Source organism: Anopheles stephensi, unplaced genomic scaffold (assembly GCF_013141755.1).
Source record: "Anopheles stephensi strain Indian unplaced genomic scaffold, UCI_ANSTEP_V1.0 ucontig65, whole genome shotgun sequence".
Taxonomy (NCBI): domain Eukaryota; kingdom Metazoa; phylum Arthropoda; class Insecta; order Diptera; family Culicidae; genus Anopheles; species Anopheles stephensi.
Window position 1 is genome coordinate 53376 of NW_023405433.1, and position 16355 is coordinate 69730.

Here is a 16355-nt window from a genome sequence, read left to right on the forward strand (position 1 = left end):
TGGGTTCAAGAGGGCAAAAGAAATCATTGACCCGGAGCAGGTTCTTGGGCGACCAGATCTCGGTCGTTCGTCGGTTTCGCAATTTGCAGTTCTTTTCCGTCTGCTTTGCATAACGCCCTGCCCCCATCCCGGGATCCTCGTTTGGTCATTTCGCTGTCTTTTTGTTTGCTGTTGCGCCTTTCCATCTTTTATGAGTACGACGAAATGGCGGCAGGCAGGCACGAAAGAATGGCACGGTTTTTGCGTTCCCGGCGGGCGTCGAGGCGACAAATCCACCCGGAGGTTCGATTTTTCACACCCTCCCATCCCATTCGTTTCTGCGCTCGACCGGGACACCTCGGGTGCAGGCATTTTTGCTTGCGCCTCACAGTTTCTTCGTTCCCGTCCCGTTCGTTGATAGTAATCTTCACCGTCCGGACGATAACTTTGGAAGCTTTTGTGTTCCGCAACGCAACCGTGCGCTGGGAGCAGAAGCTGGTGTTAATATTTTATGTTTTGCTTCGTGCGCTTTTGTCTCTTGCCTATCGAGGGTAGGGGGTAGGAGGTTGTGCGGGAGCCTGAAGGGTCTAGAACGCATAAATATAACTGGTACGAAGAAAAATCCTGGAAGCGTCTGTGTTGTTGCGTCCACGAACGTACGCACTTTACGTTTTAAAGAGGAACTTGACTTTTTGTAACAGATTGTTCGGCTTTCGATTCAAAATATTAAAAAAAAAACTTGAGAGGATTCTCAAGATCAGATGGTATCACAATAGAAGCTCACTACTTCTCATAATTTCCTCCACGGCCTCGATACTGATTATTTCAAATCATCTGAGTGAATTGTGGTATCATCTGATTTTTTTATGAGATATCTCTGAAATCTGCTAACATGACTTGGATACATATATGCTCTTCTAAACGACACAATTTGAACTAAAAATCTCCTTTACTTCTCTTCTTCACTCCAGGTTGTTGGAAACGAATCGATACACCACTACCGCAAACACTCCTGACAGTCAAAAGGTACGAATAATTATGCTTAATGTGTTTAATGTATTGCCTATGTTCAACGCAACCCCAACCGGGCACGTCTGTCGACAGTATCAAGTTAGCAAAGCATCAGCCGACAGACGCTCGGGGAATCGATTGACCGGAACCGGAATAATAACCGCTCCCATTAGTGTTCTGTCCGCTGAAGCTTCGACGATGAACCCACTCGACCAAGCTAATTTAAATGATAAATAACGATCATCAATTGATTTACACAGCAGCCGACAACAGGCGAGGCTCTCGCGAGCTTTTGTTGATTACACACGGAGCGAAATTACACCGTAAGTCAATTGGAAGTAATTGAAAACACTCACTTTAGCTGCGCATTCAGATAGACACGCGCATCGAAGGAAAGGGGAAAATGGCGCCTCGAGCCTAGGCGAGATCATCCCCACCGTTTTGGGCGTGATCCGATGTGTGTGCAATGTGCTAAAATGTTGATTTTTCGCGGTTGGTCAAACAAACAGCAGCAGCCTCGGGCCGGCGAACATGACACCAGGCCCTCGTACACCCGATATAGCTCCGGTATTAATTATGCTAATGGAATTGCATCCTCTACTGCTACATTGCATCGGACGCTATAAATACATTGATTATTGTAGCGCTGAAAATGTTTGCATAAATTTCACCGGGACTCCACCTGGATTCTCCACCCGAACATGGTTCTTCACTTCACGCACGTGGAACGTGCTCTTAATTGAAATCGAATCAATCGTCATACGGTGGAATCCTTCCGGTGTGTCCTAGGTAGGTGTGATGTGGTTTGCTTTTAATGTGATTGCAATGCACCGATCAGAGGGGGGGACGACATGTGGCCTCTCAGGTGTCGACAGCACGTACTAAAAGACGGGGCGGAAAAAAGAAATAGCCTGTGGACCGCACTGCAGTATGCGGGTTCGATTGATGTGATCTTTCAAATCACTCACCGCCATTACGGTGTCTAGCAGGAATGCAGCTTTGTTTTCTCGAATGTTACTCGAACCGGAACCGACAACGGCATAGGAGGCCTTGTCAAATTGTGATGTGTCCCTCACAGTGTCACATAATAAACGTCAAATGTAGTCACTCGTGTGTGGTTTGGTAGTGGGTAAATTACTGTGGCAAGAAAAAACGAGTGACAGGTCTCCCCAAAAATAAACGTGTGCTACGCGTGACTGACCGTGAAGACAAAAACATTTGCCACTTGCACTTGAAGTTTTTATGCACGAAAAACCTTCCTTATGTCCCAACAAAAAAAGGGAAACCGGTTAATTGTTGCAATTAGATGTTTGTTTTACCAACTTCTCGGATCCATGTCTCTATCAACCACAGCACACGTGAAAACATCTTCCAGCAGGGGATGTTGATGACGCTCGTCACCGTTTCTTATTTCCAGCCCAAATTGTTGCTTTAGTGGAGGACTTCGCGGTTACGCACGAGGTACCTTTTTCGCCCGGGCTGTACACTGCGCAAATCAACACGACCAGCGAGGCGTTAATCGACCGTCATCACGTGAGCAGCGGCCCAGGTTTGAGAGTCGCGGGTTTTTGTTTGACGCGTTTTGTGATCGTCTTTCACCCTCGGCTGTGGAGTTGTTGCTAATTTGCAGCATTTAAACCAGCGGACGTATCACATCTCTGGCACACTTTTTGTCTTCGTGTTTTTGCATGCGCTGCAATGAGCGTGAAGTGTGATAAGCTGAAGAGATCAACGTCAGTGCAGCGACTTGGTAAGCAAGCGGCTTTGGTTCGAGTTGGGGAGATCGCAAATGAAAGTGTCATATGATTCCACGAACTATAATTACTTAAATTTTCTTTAGACACGAAAGGGTGGAGCAAAATTGTTTAGTGAAAGAGCTTTATAGCTTTCCTTTGTCTATCATAGATTGACGAAGAAGTCACAATCAAAGCCGCATCAAGATCTAAGAAGTATCTCTAATTGAGCCTACCGCTGCTCTTGGGTCCTTGTGATGTTGTCAGAATTGACTGGCAGAAGATGTATTCCGAAATTCGAAACTTCTAGGGTCGAATGTTTAAAGCGATGTAGTTTGAAGAAGCCTCAAACCTTGAGATTAGGCAGTAGCTTCTTCAAAACCTTGAGGAGGTAGTCCCAGGACTAAGACTCCAAAAGAGCTCATTGAATCGTGTAGATTTACCTTGCCAAAGCTGTCTTGTGCTGATTGCCTTCTTCTCCAGGAACTCCCACCTGGCAAAGAGTTTAATCCAGTCTTTTAAAAACAAAAAAACCTCAACCTTAAATGAAAAGTTTGCACATATCGATTACCTTTGAATGGAACTCAAAATTGAACGCCCAAAACGGCCCCTTTCACATTCGGTATTCGGCTGACGATCTCTAGTAAATCATTTGCTCGAACGCATCTGCCAAACGAGTGCCTCAGCTGCAACGCCAGATGCAATTACAGCCCCCCCCCCCAAAAAAAAAACGGACATCCGCCCGAACCGATGGTCATGAACTATTGGCCGGTGTCGCCTGACACGTACGCTTTCTAAAACCAATGTACACCGAGATGACACCGAACGGCAACCGTGGCAACCAATCGAGCGGATTGGGGACAGAGCTTGGCCCCGAGAAGCACGTTTCCCTACATGCAGCCGGCAAGATTGATGGACACGGTGAGCATTTATCACAATTTTCACAATTTTCATACGGTGGCAATGGCAAAATCTCCATGTCTCCGTGTGTGGCTCGGAGGCTTGTCTTTTCGGTCCGTACATCCAGGTCAGCCCCGAAGACAATGCCGCAAAGCTCTAAACGATATCCCACCGTGTGCGAGAAAGGGTTTGTGCGAGGTTGGAGGCGCAAAATTTACGATCGGTTAGATTCGAAGACGTTTCAATGGTTTTCCGATTTGCATTCTACTGTTCAGTTTTTTGTTTGATGTACGTTTCCTTGGGCTGGGACGGATGCTGGCGCTGTGATCGTTGGGGAGAGAAAATGAGCACACACATATGGAAATTATGCTCTAATGCATAATGATGAACATTAAGCGTGCGCTAGCCATCCAACCGTGATGGTGGGAATGGCCGTGCTGCTGGCGCTGATTACCATGAAAAGAATGAAAGAAAAGCAGAAGAACTTAATTTACAGAGTGTTCTCCTATTACCTAAGCTATCACTGTTTCCTCGACGACTCCTGGAGACATATAGATGATCAAAAATGGCGTAAAAATTCATCAGGCAAATGTGTTTCCAGCGTCAACCCGTTTCCAGTCTCCGAGGTTCGTTTGGAGAATTTATTTTCCTTAATGCACCGTTGAGAACGACGGGAGTTGGTCGGTAATGCTGATTGATCCCATCGATTGATTGCAGTTCGTTTTCGCTGCGGCTAAACAAAAACCCGTGCCAACCGAAACGAAACAAAAAGCAGACCGAGAACCGGGATCTCGATGAAATGTTTACACCAGGCGTCAAGTTTCAGCGCCTTCCGGTAGGCGAGCGTGCCCTGGCGTGGGGGTCGTGTAAACATATGCAAAAGGGCGTACAGTTCTCGGGTGCAGTGCAGTACCGTTTGTTTAAACACGCGTACAACAAAAACAAAACCCTCGATTGTATCTCGATCGAAGCCGTGTTCCGCGCTTGATGAATGTATTACTTTCGCGATGTAATCCGATCGGGGCGAAATATTTATCCAATAATCATTCCAACACACAACCGCCAGTGCGAAAGAGTTTAATTAAATCAAGCGTAATTCGAACATCGAACCGTTTTGCATTAAACGATTCATTTCAACAGTAAGTTGTGTGTTTCCGCTTCAAGTATTCGCACGGGAAGGAATAAAAGTAAAATGTGAGAGAACAATACCGTCAATAAGTAGATTAAAATTATTGCCCAGCACCGAGTTTCTGTCCCATCTCAAACTCCAGGCTGCGTGGAATATCCGAGTGGCGTAATTAATGTCACGTTTACCGGCTAGTGTGTACAGACGAGATGTGTCTTATTATGTTTTTATGTCCGTGCCCGTAAAATGGCACGTTTTTATGATCATTTTATTAACGATCGTGCCATTTCCGTCTTCACGCGGGGTGATAGTGTGGTGCGTTAATGTGCGTGTTAATAATGTTTCAATGCGTGTGTTGTGAGTGAGGATTCATTTTTCAACTATCAATTGTATGGTGTGTGGCAATGGCGTATGGAGAGATATTTTATAACATTATAAGGCATATGATAGTTGCAATGTAGCCATAAATTAGTTTGTTACTTGTTATATTTTGGATAAAGTCGATCCCAGAGTACTTTACTCTTAACGCGACCTCTAGCGGAATCGCGCGGTACTACTAGGATACTTAAGGTTAGAATAAGTACACCAACAGCACAAATGTCACATTTTTTGCTTACGTAAGTTTTTCAATAAGCCTCACAATGTAGTTAATTATGTCTATTAAGCTCTTAGCAGCTCAAAAAATATTGTCCAGAGCTCCTGATGTTCCTAGCTCCCAAAGCGCCCTCTAGTGGAATCACTATTACAGTAGCTAGAGATGGTCAAATTATGTTACCATAAGTATCTACTAGGGTAGGTCATAGAAATAAATACAATTCTCTCTGGCCTAGTTTTGAGCATCCTTCACCACATGCAGACCATTACAAAACAGACAAATCTGAGAGCAGGCCATGTAGTTCAAGGAGGCTTACAGACACACTGACGCAATGGCCTCACAAAACACTGCACCGCACTGGATGCTGATGACAATATATCGTGTTTTTTGGGGGATGAAAAAAAGGAAAACCTCTGAGCTGAAAACTTCCAACGCGCTCTGGTTGACAGACGTATGCATGTTTTCGATGTTCCACTGGCCCCTGGGACAAAATTGAGTGTCATGTTTTAGCACGATGTAAAGCATAACGCTTTCACAGCGCTTCCCTCGCAGCAAAGCTCCCCTTCCTTCCCCTAACGCGGTGCGACAACAGAAGCCGTTCAAATCGATTGAATGCACACCGATGATGGCAGACACCGATGATGAGAAAAGGCATCGTTTCATCATCACGACAATGCACGTATGATTCAATGAACCCTTCTCCACAACATGTGTGTGTTTCCATGGGGGGTTGGGGGGGGGGGATTTTCACTCCCCCTCTCCCTTTCAGCCTTATCTAGCCACTGTCTGTATCCGGGTCAGAGGGCCACACACACAAACACCGGTATGGCGTACATGTGTGAGTTAGTTTGTGATTAATGCTCACTAATGCAGCATAATTCGCACATTTGCACGGTTCTGCGATGTGATGATGATGGTGCACCGGGAGCATGGGGACGCGCATAAAGACATCTCACCGTTGCATCGTGTGAAACGCACCGTTTCTATGCTGGTGAACAATGCACATGCATGCATCCAGCTGCAGTAGAGTAGAGTAAAGCAATGACGTGTGCAAAGTGTGCTAAATTTCAGTAAGCAAAAGAAATTAAAACCGTAACAGCTGCTGGTTGGCTGAGTCTTAAGGGGTTTTTTTTTATCTTCAACGCTCTAACCTCCACAACCATCTGCTTTACATAGTTCTGGTTTGTATCTATCGGTCGGGCCGGAGTTCTTCCCCAAGCGAGTAATTGCGATCCAATTTTTGCTTTTGCTTCTCTGCTCATTTACGCGTGCGGGGCTTTGTTTCTCCCCGTTGTCGTGTTCTAATGTTTCATATAATTCAGCTCGGGATTCAAGAAAGAAACGGGAATGAGTTTTTAAAAACCGGCGTTCTTCGTTTTATCTCCTGCCTTTGTTTTTGGCTTTGCTGCATCCAACGAGTAACGAGCATGATTATTCTCACGATCCGCACAGTGTGCTATTTTTGTATTTTATTGGATCCCCGGTACTCTTGGCCGTCGCTGATGCCTGCAGCCGTAATGGTTATGATCATCAGCGAGCGCGAGAAAGACCACATACTGCCAGCTTGTATGCAACGCAGTTTTCCTCCATCAATTCCAACGTCCAGCAACATCCGCGTACTTTGGCGTATGGCATATTTCTGCTACTCAATTGATACTCGAAGTGAGGTTAGGTACAAGTTGAATCGTTTGCAGTACACCCTCGGCCGGTGGTTAAACGATTTTAAACTCGCCGCACAGAACGAGACTCATGTGAGTGAGGTAGTGGAAAAAGGCACACCGATCATACACATAAATTGCACACACATTGTAACAACAATGGGAAAATGCTTACGTTCGACCGGCTGCCTGGTGAAGGAATGAACCGAAACAATGGGTGCATTATGCTGCTGCACTTGCTTCCCAATCCGTCAAGTGAGCTCCTTCTTGCATAAAATCCATTACCACACTTGGGCCTTCTGTGCTTTCATATGTGTGTTTGTCCACGTCTGACCGAAGGATGTTCTCCCTTTTCATACCGCGTTTGGTGTTAGCAATTGCTAGTAACGCATTACGCGCATTGGGTCGCGAAAAACCTTCCACCCTTTCGCGGGTTGCATATCGAACGCTATAAGTTTCGCACAAAGTTTTTTTTTTCAAGTCGACGGAAGCGCTTTTCCATTCCATTGCTGCAGTTGCTCTTGAAGTTTGCGAACAAAAAAGGGCAAACGGTGGATGGATGGAAAGCGCTGAAAAGTGGTTGAGCACAGCAAAACATGGTTTATGGTTACCGAAAGCAGAACCAACAGAACCACGAAAAAAAACACAACAACTTGCCACAGAGTAGCCGGTATGTTCTATCTGAGGTAGAGAGCCTTCTTGCTTGCTTGTTTGTCGATTGGAAACTGATCCTACTTTCGGGTTTACGGTGGTCGTATAAAACTGTGTTGGAGGTCACCAATGGAAGATAGGCAACCGAACGTTCTGTGTTTAGTTTGATACTCCAGTTGTCTTTTTTTTGTACACAACGGCAACATGTTGATACCTCGGTGAGTTCGAGGTTGAGCGTTCGACAGAGGGTTGAAGGTGAGCAATCGAATCGAAACTTTCGACAGTTGTAGACGAGGATGTTGCTTCAGGCAGTGTATATGGCAACTGTTGTCTGCATTATTTGAGTCCTCTAGCGAAAAATAAGGCTAACAAAGGCTTAGGTTATAAAGTGGTGTACTAATCATACTATGACCCACAAATGATGATATAACGTACAACTTCATTGGCACTGCTAGAAGATCCGATGAAAAAATACTTCGTGAAAACTACGAGGTACATCAAGTTCGTCTATTTGTCCTCAACAAGAATTTACTGATCAACATCACCTGGCATATTAAATCTGTTAGCCGGTGTAGAAGGAATCATATACTATTTTGATCAACATTCTTTAAGCTTTTTCTCCAACCCCAACAGGTGTTTCGGACTCCAGAATTGCACTAGAAACTGTGCCCAAGATTCTCGACATGACAGATGTAATATGACTTATTTAATACGACTTTGAAGACAAACACAGAGGTCTAGAAGCAAAGCATTTTAAAGACCAAGTCTGTAGAGCTTTGTTAAAGATACATTGGCGAAGCCTACCTTGAGAGTAAATACAGTCTATTCAGACTTAGTTCTCATGGTCATATGATGTCATTCCTAGGCAATGAAGGTAGCCATGAAGTCTTGTTGAGCATAATAAGTGTAGTTTTTTGCAGGGCCTTATCAGAGCATTGAGCTGGGTAATAGGTTCCAGCAATTTATCAGAGGTAGTCATCTATAGAATGACGTTTTCCAACAGTTGGACCTCAAATTTGGAGTTAATATACCACTTGACTCCAGTTTTGTTGTAACGGTTTGTCGAGAGAAGTCATCCGCGATTCTTCTTAATAATTCTTCTCTTCCACCAATCGGTCATCGTAGAAGCTTCGATCATGGATTATAAACAGTAATTAGAGCTCCAAATCCAAATTGACCGTTCAAAGTCATGCTGCAATGACCCGAGAGTATGGCTTGCCTTTTGATATGCTTCTGAAATTAAACCATACCCGGAAAACGAGAGCTTCCTCTTCCTCTTGAACGAGGTGAGCACTGTCCCACTGCACCGAGATCGATTTATGGCCTGTCCATTTTAGTTTTTCACGCGTCTGCCAATTCAATCTGCACACAGAAACCTTTTATGGATCATTCTATCTAATTAAGCACGGCGTACCGGTGCTGCGGCCATTAAAAACGGAACAGTGGCTCGACTCGGCTCGTCTCGTCGTTGTTCAAGGCCGACACCTAAAAATACTTCACACTGCGCCATGGAACGTACGAGCGAGTAAGCATCGATGCTCGTTGGTAGGCATCGGCTTTTTCGGAGCTTCGGGAAAAACTTTTCCCCGATTTTCCTCGACCGGGAAAGAGAAAAATAGCACCACAATCTGACCACCTGTTTCCTGGCTGCTTTGCTGTAGAGGCGCTTAGAAGCAAAAAAAGAAGGTACAACTAATTAATTACCTCTCTCTTCTAATTACACGAGATTTTAGTCGGCCAGCCGGATTGTGGTTGCCGCAGCGAGAGTAACCAACACAACACAGCACATACGGAAAAAACGTAAGGCTGACCCATTCCCCACTGGCGATGGATAAACAGGGGAATTAAAACTAAGCGTACCTTTCTTCTTCATTATCCGATGGGTTCGCGCCAGCCAGCGAGGGTTCTTGGGTTATGATTTTACTCCGCATTATTACGCACAGTTTCGGGGCTGGTCGCAGAATTTGCCTTTGTTCTAGAGTAACTGAAAATTGTGAAGAAAAGAAAAGCAAAAGAAAAATCGACTGGATTAAAAGGTAAATCTTACCGGGGCACAGAGAGAGAGCTATGCGCTTTTTCGGACGGAAAGATAGGATGTTCAGAAGCGCTATTCAGTTTCGGCCAGGTGTAGCTTCAGCTACCACAAAAGCTTTTACTGTTATTAGAGATGCACCTCAACGTCGAGGTTGGGATTAGGCAGAGTAAAAGTTTTTTTTTTTGCAGCAGCAGCAGCATTGTGGAGCGTTTTAGATAATTAATTTTTCTCTGGCGCGAAGCCAACCGTGTCCTATAATTATAGCATAACCCGTATTTGATCTAGTTTTGTTTGATGTAATAAAAGCTGTTTTTTTGTGGCAATATTATTTTGCGTACGGTATCATCGATAAAACGTACTCGGGAAATTCATTTCCCGCCCGGGAACCTCCGTTTTCAACTGCAAGAAACCACAAAACTGCAAAGCCTACTGGCCTAGAATCGACGAAACGGTGGCCTTCAACTTCTGGAGCACTCGTCAAAAAGCCCACCGAATTCAATTCCGCTTCTCCAGCTCTCCAACACCAGCGGGTATAATCAAACGGATTTATTTCTCCTCTTCCTCGTCAGCACGAGCATCCCAATTTTCCGACTATTAACAAAAAAAAAAACTCTTAACGACGCCACACCTGACCGGGGGAACAGAAGAAGCCATAGTACTCTACCCTCTGCTCTGCCACGAATCGGTTGACGCAGTTAGCGTGGAAATTGGTACGCGGGAAGAAAAGTTTATGACGCTTTGCGGACCAAAATGCTGGAGGGAAAGTGTCCGAGCCGAGTCCGATTCGGTCGGGAGGCTTTTACTGGAATTTGTCCGCTCCCCAAGAGACGGACGCAGACTTCGGAAACAATGTTAATTTGCGGTGGCTGATCCAGTTAACAGAATTCCACCGTGGGTTGACCCTTCACCGTGAAAATCGTATTTTTGCAAGAATTCGCCAGATTCCTGGTTCACATTCCGCGGATCTCCGAATGCGAAAGCCTACTGACGGCTGGTGGATGGGAATCGAAATTGGTAGGAATGCAGACGGAGCACACAGGTGCGTTTATAGAAATTCCCCGAACCCGAACTTTCTCCCTTACTCAGGCTCGGTCTCGGACTGTCGTTCCCAGCGGGCCTCTCTGATTGAAGGCAATAAAATCCATCGAAAGATTTGTTAGCACACCGTTTGGTCAATCGTCCTACGTCTTCAATATTCCCTCAGAGGGGGGTTATGCCCTTCAATCCAACCTCTTACGACAAAAAAGATTTGCCCTGACCGGTCTCTGCCCGACTGGACGACCCTAAGATTACTCAATCATCAGTTATCCCTATCGATTTCCAGTATCAACACGTCCTGCCGGATTAAAATCGATCGTACGTGACCATTTTTATAGGGGTTTCACGGAAATCACGTGTGGAAGAAAACGACCTTAGGTAATAATAATTTTTGGGAGGAAAAACTCTATCGATGTCACCTCCCTTTGGAAACATTCTTCCATTACTGACCTGTGCGTTAATCTATGCAGTCGTTGGGATCACTCTGCGCTATTCACTTGTTACGTCAAACACGTCTATTCGGTGAACCTTTCGCTTTCGTTTCAAAACCTCGACCCCTCGAACAACATACTTAATGCTTCAGCTCGGCTCTTGGACATTACCATTTCCGATCGTCCGCTTCCGATAAGCGAGAGTGAGCCTATCGGAGGGTCTAGGCTTTTCTGTTAAATAATTTTGTAATCATGCCCAAAATGCCACACACCCGGTACCCTTTTGTCCCAATCTTCTGGTGAAGATGAGTGAGAAGTGAATATGCATAAAGCCTCGGTTTTTTTCTATTGCATCTATCTTTGGTGACGGAAGATCCGATTCCAATCGGAAACAGCAGTGGAAGCGCACGACAACAACAAAAAACCCCGTCGAGGATTATTCAATTTTCACACACAGCCAACTCTCCCCAATTTTTCCCGAGGGAGAAGCAAAAACAGGTTTTTTATTTTCTTTCGGGTGTGGAATTTTGGAGGTACCCAAAGAGTGTCTGCTATCGGTTTTGGCCGGTTACGATTGAAATATTTATACCGTGCACCAAACCGTGCACGAACCTCCGATCGAAAACCCGTTGACGATGATGTAAGGGATTGGAGTATGAGTGGGCTAGCTCGTGCTAGGGAACGGTGGTTGGTGTTGGCGCTTCCGGATACATACATAGATTAGAGGGCTTACGTAAATCGAATGCTTTTGCTTCCGTTTGCCAATTTGGATGGCAGGAATGTGCGTTTGCAAATTGGGAACCAATACTAAATACAGCTTTGCTCTAAAGCACTTTTTATAGCACCGGTTTATAGCATCGCTGGAGTACATGTACTTCGGTAAACTGACAACGCACCGAAATAGGCCATTTTCCGCTAGAATAACGCAATTTTCCAGTACAATGATTTTATCGGAGCTCAGCTTTGAGGCAACTGTGAACTATTTCAAACTAATTTAAACACATGAATATTGAGGATTGAGAAAGAAACTTTTGCTATTCTGTTGACAATCTTTAATGGAGGCTTAGAGGATATCCCTGAATTCCTAATAATCATGCAATTTAATAAAAAACTCTATAAAATCAGGTTCCAAGATCAATATTCTTTCGACTTGAAAGAAGTTGAAACTTCGTTGAGAGCCTCCCAGCTTATGAGTAGTTTCATCATGAGTTTCGGACAAATTGAAGGATTTTCAGTCAGACCTTTTCTCATCAATAACCTTCACTTAACCGTTTTTAAAGTGTCCTATTATTTTCTAGATGAAGTACTTATGTATCTATTCTTCCCTTGGACATATCAATGTTCTTGAGGATATTAATTCCGAAAATTGATAAGCGCTTGTGAGACTAATGGAACGAAAATAGTACATCCTTCTTTAAAACTCCACCAATATAAAAGATTTGATTTTCCTCCAGTAAGGTTTAAAAATGAATATTTAAACCTCATTAATTGTCTGATAATGTAGTTCTAGGCTCGGTATAAGAAACTATTCCCCGTGTAAACATGAACTCGGTGCGACATAAACAAAGCTATTAAAACTTCCCCACACAGAGGATGGAACAATCAATTAGAAAACAAACCCGGTAAGGGTTGGTTGAACCGAAAACCTCCGGCCATTAAATTATTCACCACCGATACCGAATGTCGAGCCTTTCGAAACAAGCCCACTTCGCAGCAAATATTAGCATACGCAGTGAATGCCGCATACGTGTAGCACACTTGCGCAAACAAGGTGACGTTCTTATCGGTCATCGGTCCGCAATCTCGCCGTACGGAAGTGTGGAAAACTTTGGCCCTGGTGTGTGAGAACAATTCTGCTCGGTACATCCTGTGACTCGTACGACAGGGAACGTCCCCAGGAGTTCATTAATGGACCGAAGTCATAATCTCCGAACCAAGCTCCGAGCCCGGGCACTGATTCTACACCGGTGTTATCCAATTGGTGCATTAATTTACGATATTTACCCAAGGACCTTAGGACGCAGGGAAGGTTATTACACATTCCAGTTCATGCCTTCCCTGGACCGTTCCTAGGAAGCAGTACCGAATGACACAACCACTAACGCTCGGCTGGTCATTTGTTGGGAGTAAAGCAAGCGTTCTCCCATGCACCACGCATTACGCTTTCATGTGGCACTCATTACCCGATGATAGTACGAACCTTCTTTGGTGGTGGTGGCCTTAGAACGGGCCCGGTCTAGATCGAGCGTCACGACGGTTGCACACTTCCTGGTCTAATATCTTGTGGCACAGTGTAGTCGTAGTTTCCAGTCTGCTGATGCCACCGGCTAAGGGTTTTCCTCGGTCAGTGGATTTTCGGTAAAGCTCATTCGACCGGAATTGGCTACATTCCTTCTTCATGGTTGCTTCCGCCTAATGGCGAAGGGAGCACAGATCCGAATTCAAAGATTCACCGTGCCGTGGTGTCTCCCGTGTCTTGCACGGGAGCAACTTTTATCATTAGCCAAGACAAACAAGCGTGTCATGCTGCCGACACCGTAGATGCCCTTTGAGCTTCGGTGTGAGCGGTTAAGCCCGTCTTTGCATAGCTTTACGTCGTATCGTAACACCAAGAATACTTTCACGGCGAGGGTTGACTTTAGTGCCCGATTACGATGACAGCTGACAGCAGTGTGTAATTGCATTAGAAACGGCGGTACACGATGAGCTTTAGCGAATGAGAGAAGAGAGCTAGCTCAGTAACTGAGAAGTGAAATTCTGAAGCAATCTAAACTAACCTCAAGCAGTCTGTATTTTTAAGCAATATTCCATAAATTGACTTTATGAAGTACTGCCGCTCTAAAACAATCTCCACTGAGCCCGGTGGTCATCCAAGCTTATAAAACATTCCCAAGCCTCAAGCATCAGAAAGCTCCATACAACACAACATCACACAGCAAGGGCTAATATCGATAATAAACGTAAATCCTGCCACCGGCCATACGTTGCTCGTTTTCCTGCCCGAAAATGCTGCTTTCCATAAACATTTCCGACAGCTCTTCTTACACATCGATGCTTCCCGGTGCTGGTTTCCCCCTGGACAAGCCAATCGGGTTGGATGGTTGACATTTTCCCTGGCCGGATGTGAAGGGTAATAGCCATAAAAATACTGACAAGAAAAAGTCTAACCAAACAGTGTGTCGGAATTCACCCTCACATACAGCGCTTCACTCGACCACACTGCAACCTCGGGTGCAGCACCCCGCAAATGCAGCAGCGCACAAGACACACTTCATAAAGCAAACAAACCACCCTACTAGTGCTGGGAGCGCTGGGGTTGGGTCTTTTAGGTGAAATTATTCATGAGCATAAATTTCCATGATATGTGATAACTGCATGATGGTGTGGGGTTGGCTGGCTAACTCGGTCATGCTGTGGAAAATGGTCGGTTCAGCATAAAACGCGCCGGAGAGTTTTCCCACTACAATAAAGCAAAATAGAACCTTCTCACAGCGATGTTGTGGAGGGAAAAAGTATACTTTCTTTCCTCGGTCACAGTAAACCACACCTTATCTGACCCGAGGGACCGGTGAGTGGAGGGAGAGAAGCGAGTGTTTGGGGTGGGCAATGCTTGACCTGCTTCCGGTATCGGATCGTCCAAGGGCAGCATCACGCACCGCACGCACGCACCAGGGCCGGCAAGCGTAATAACCGCCGAGGGAACCTCAGTTGGCTGTGGCTCGTTCGGCAAAATGCTTTATTATATGCTAATTTATCGGAACTCCCACCCTAGGAGTTCCGAGTTTTATATAACGCACAGACACACACACGGACCGGTGCTAGAAGTCGGTCAGGTCAGCACCAGACACGCCGGTACTATGCCGGCTGGAGCTAAGAAAAGTGCAGCCTACTACCCCTGTTTTCGGTCCCCGGAAATAGACGCTGTCTGACAAGGTTGCACCCTACCAGAGCTCACCGGGGTTTGCCGTTCTGGAAGTGGCGTTCGTTGCATTGTTTGCTATTTATTGCTCCGGTTTCTGTCCGGGCTCCCTCTCCCGGGAGCACTTGGGAACTGTGTCAACTGTGTGTTGTTTTTGCGGTCGACTTGCATGTCGACAGAGTGCAGCCGAGGTACTGGGTAGCCTCGAATATAGAACGTCGGATCCCAACAGTTTGTCCCCGCCGGAAATCGGGGTAAATTAGAACCACAAAATATGTCAGCTTCACGTTTACGAGTTTGAAGTACCCGGTTCGGGTTTGGAAACCGGCGTCTGTCGGGCGAAAATGGAGCTCCGACTCACCGGTATCGTTGTGATAAGAAGATGGACATGGCTGGTCAGAGCCTTGACATGATTTATGCGATGTGGCTCTTTTTTTTTTGTTTTGGACGTGCACACTGGACAGTCGTTGGAGCAAGTCATGGTCCAGTATAGCTCCGTGGATGGAAACACGCGAGGGAGCTGGGCAGACATCAATCAATGCTAATGTGATACAAGAATTATTCACGAACGAAGTATCTTTTCCATTAGCGTCCATTATCGGGAATCGCTTTGGGATGTATCGGCTGCCCGAGCCGGCGATAGCGAGTGTGTATGCGAACCCGAAAATTGACGGTAGCTATTCTTGTGCAGCATACTTCGATGCCATGACGATGTTGGTTGATGAGTGATTAGAAGCTTAGCCACCGTGAATCGATATCCACCAGACAGTTGGCTGCAACAGCCGGATTTAGAAAGTAGCTGGTCATCTAGACCAAAAATAGAAATTGTGTGAACATTCGGAAAATGGAATTGGCATGTTTTGATTAACGCATATCCGATTTGCTTACTAAATTGTTCTAGATGACGCTTTGGAATTTGTTAGGAATGTTACATCCTGCAAGATTCTATCCCAACTAATCTTCCACAGCCCCTTTGCCACACCAGACCTCAGACCATGATCTAGAACTCACCTGAGACTCAGAGTATTCGGTTGACGTGGAAGATCAGGAGGTAGTAGAGGAGTTCTGGTATATAGGGACGATCGTTACTTCGTGAGGAATCTTTAACAAACTTTAACTATCAAGATGACTCCACCAAAAATGATACATCAGGTTCTGATAGACTCCTGAGCTGCTAGGAATCATCTTTGACTATGATGTGTGCATGTGGATCAGATTTCTGCTGACGATGCTGACCATGTCAAGTACGGCGTACCAACATGGCCAAGATAAAGAAGAC

The 16355-nt window shown here is 45.4% G+C and overlaps 1 protein-coding gene across 3 annotated transcripts in view; it reads left to right on the forward strand.

Moving 5' to 3' along the window:
• Positions 1–16355, forward strand: part of LOC118517203 — a 50795-nt gene that overhangs the window by 20926 nt on the left and 13514 nt on the right. For all 3 annotated transcript variants that reach the window (XM_036063159.1, XM_036063163.1, XM_036063164.1), the window contains exon 2: positions 951–1005. The gene's annotated coding sequence lies outside the window, so the exon portion shown is untranslated. The remainder of the gene's footprint in view (positions 1–950; positions 1006–16355) is intronic.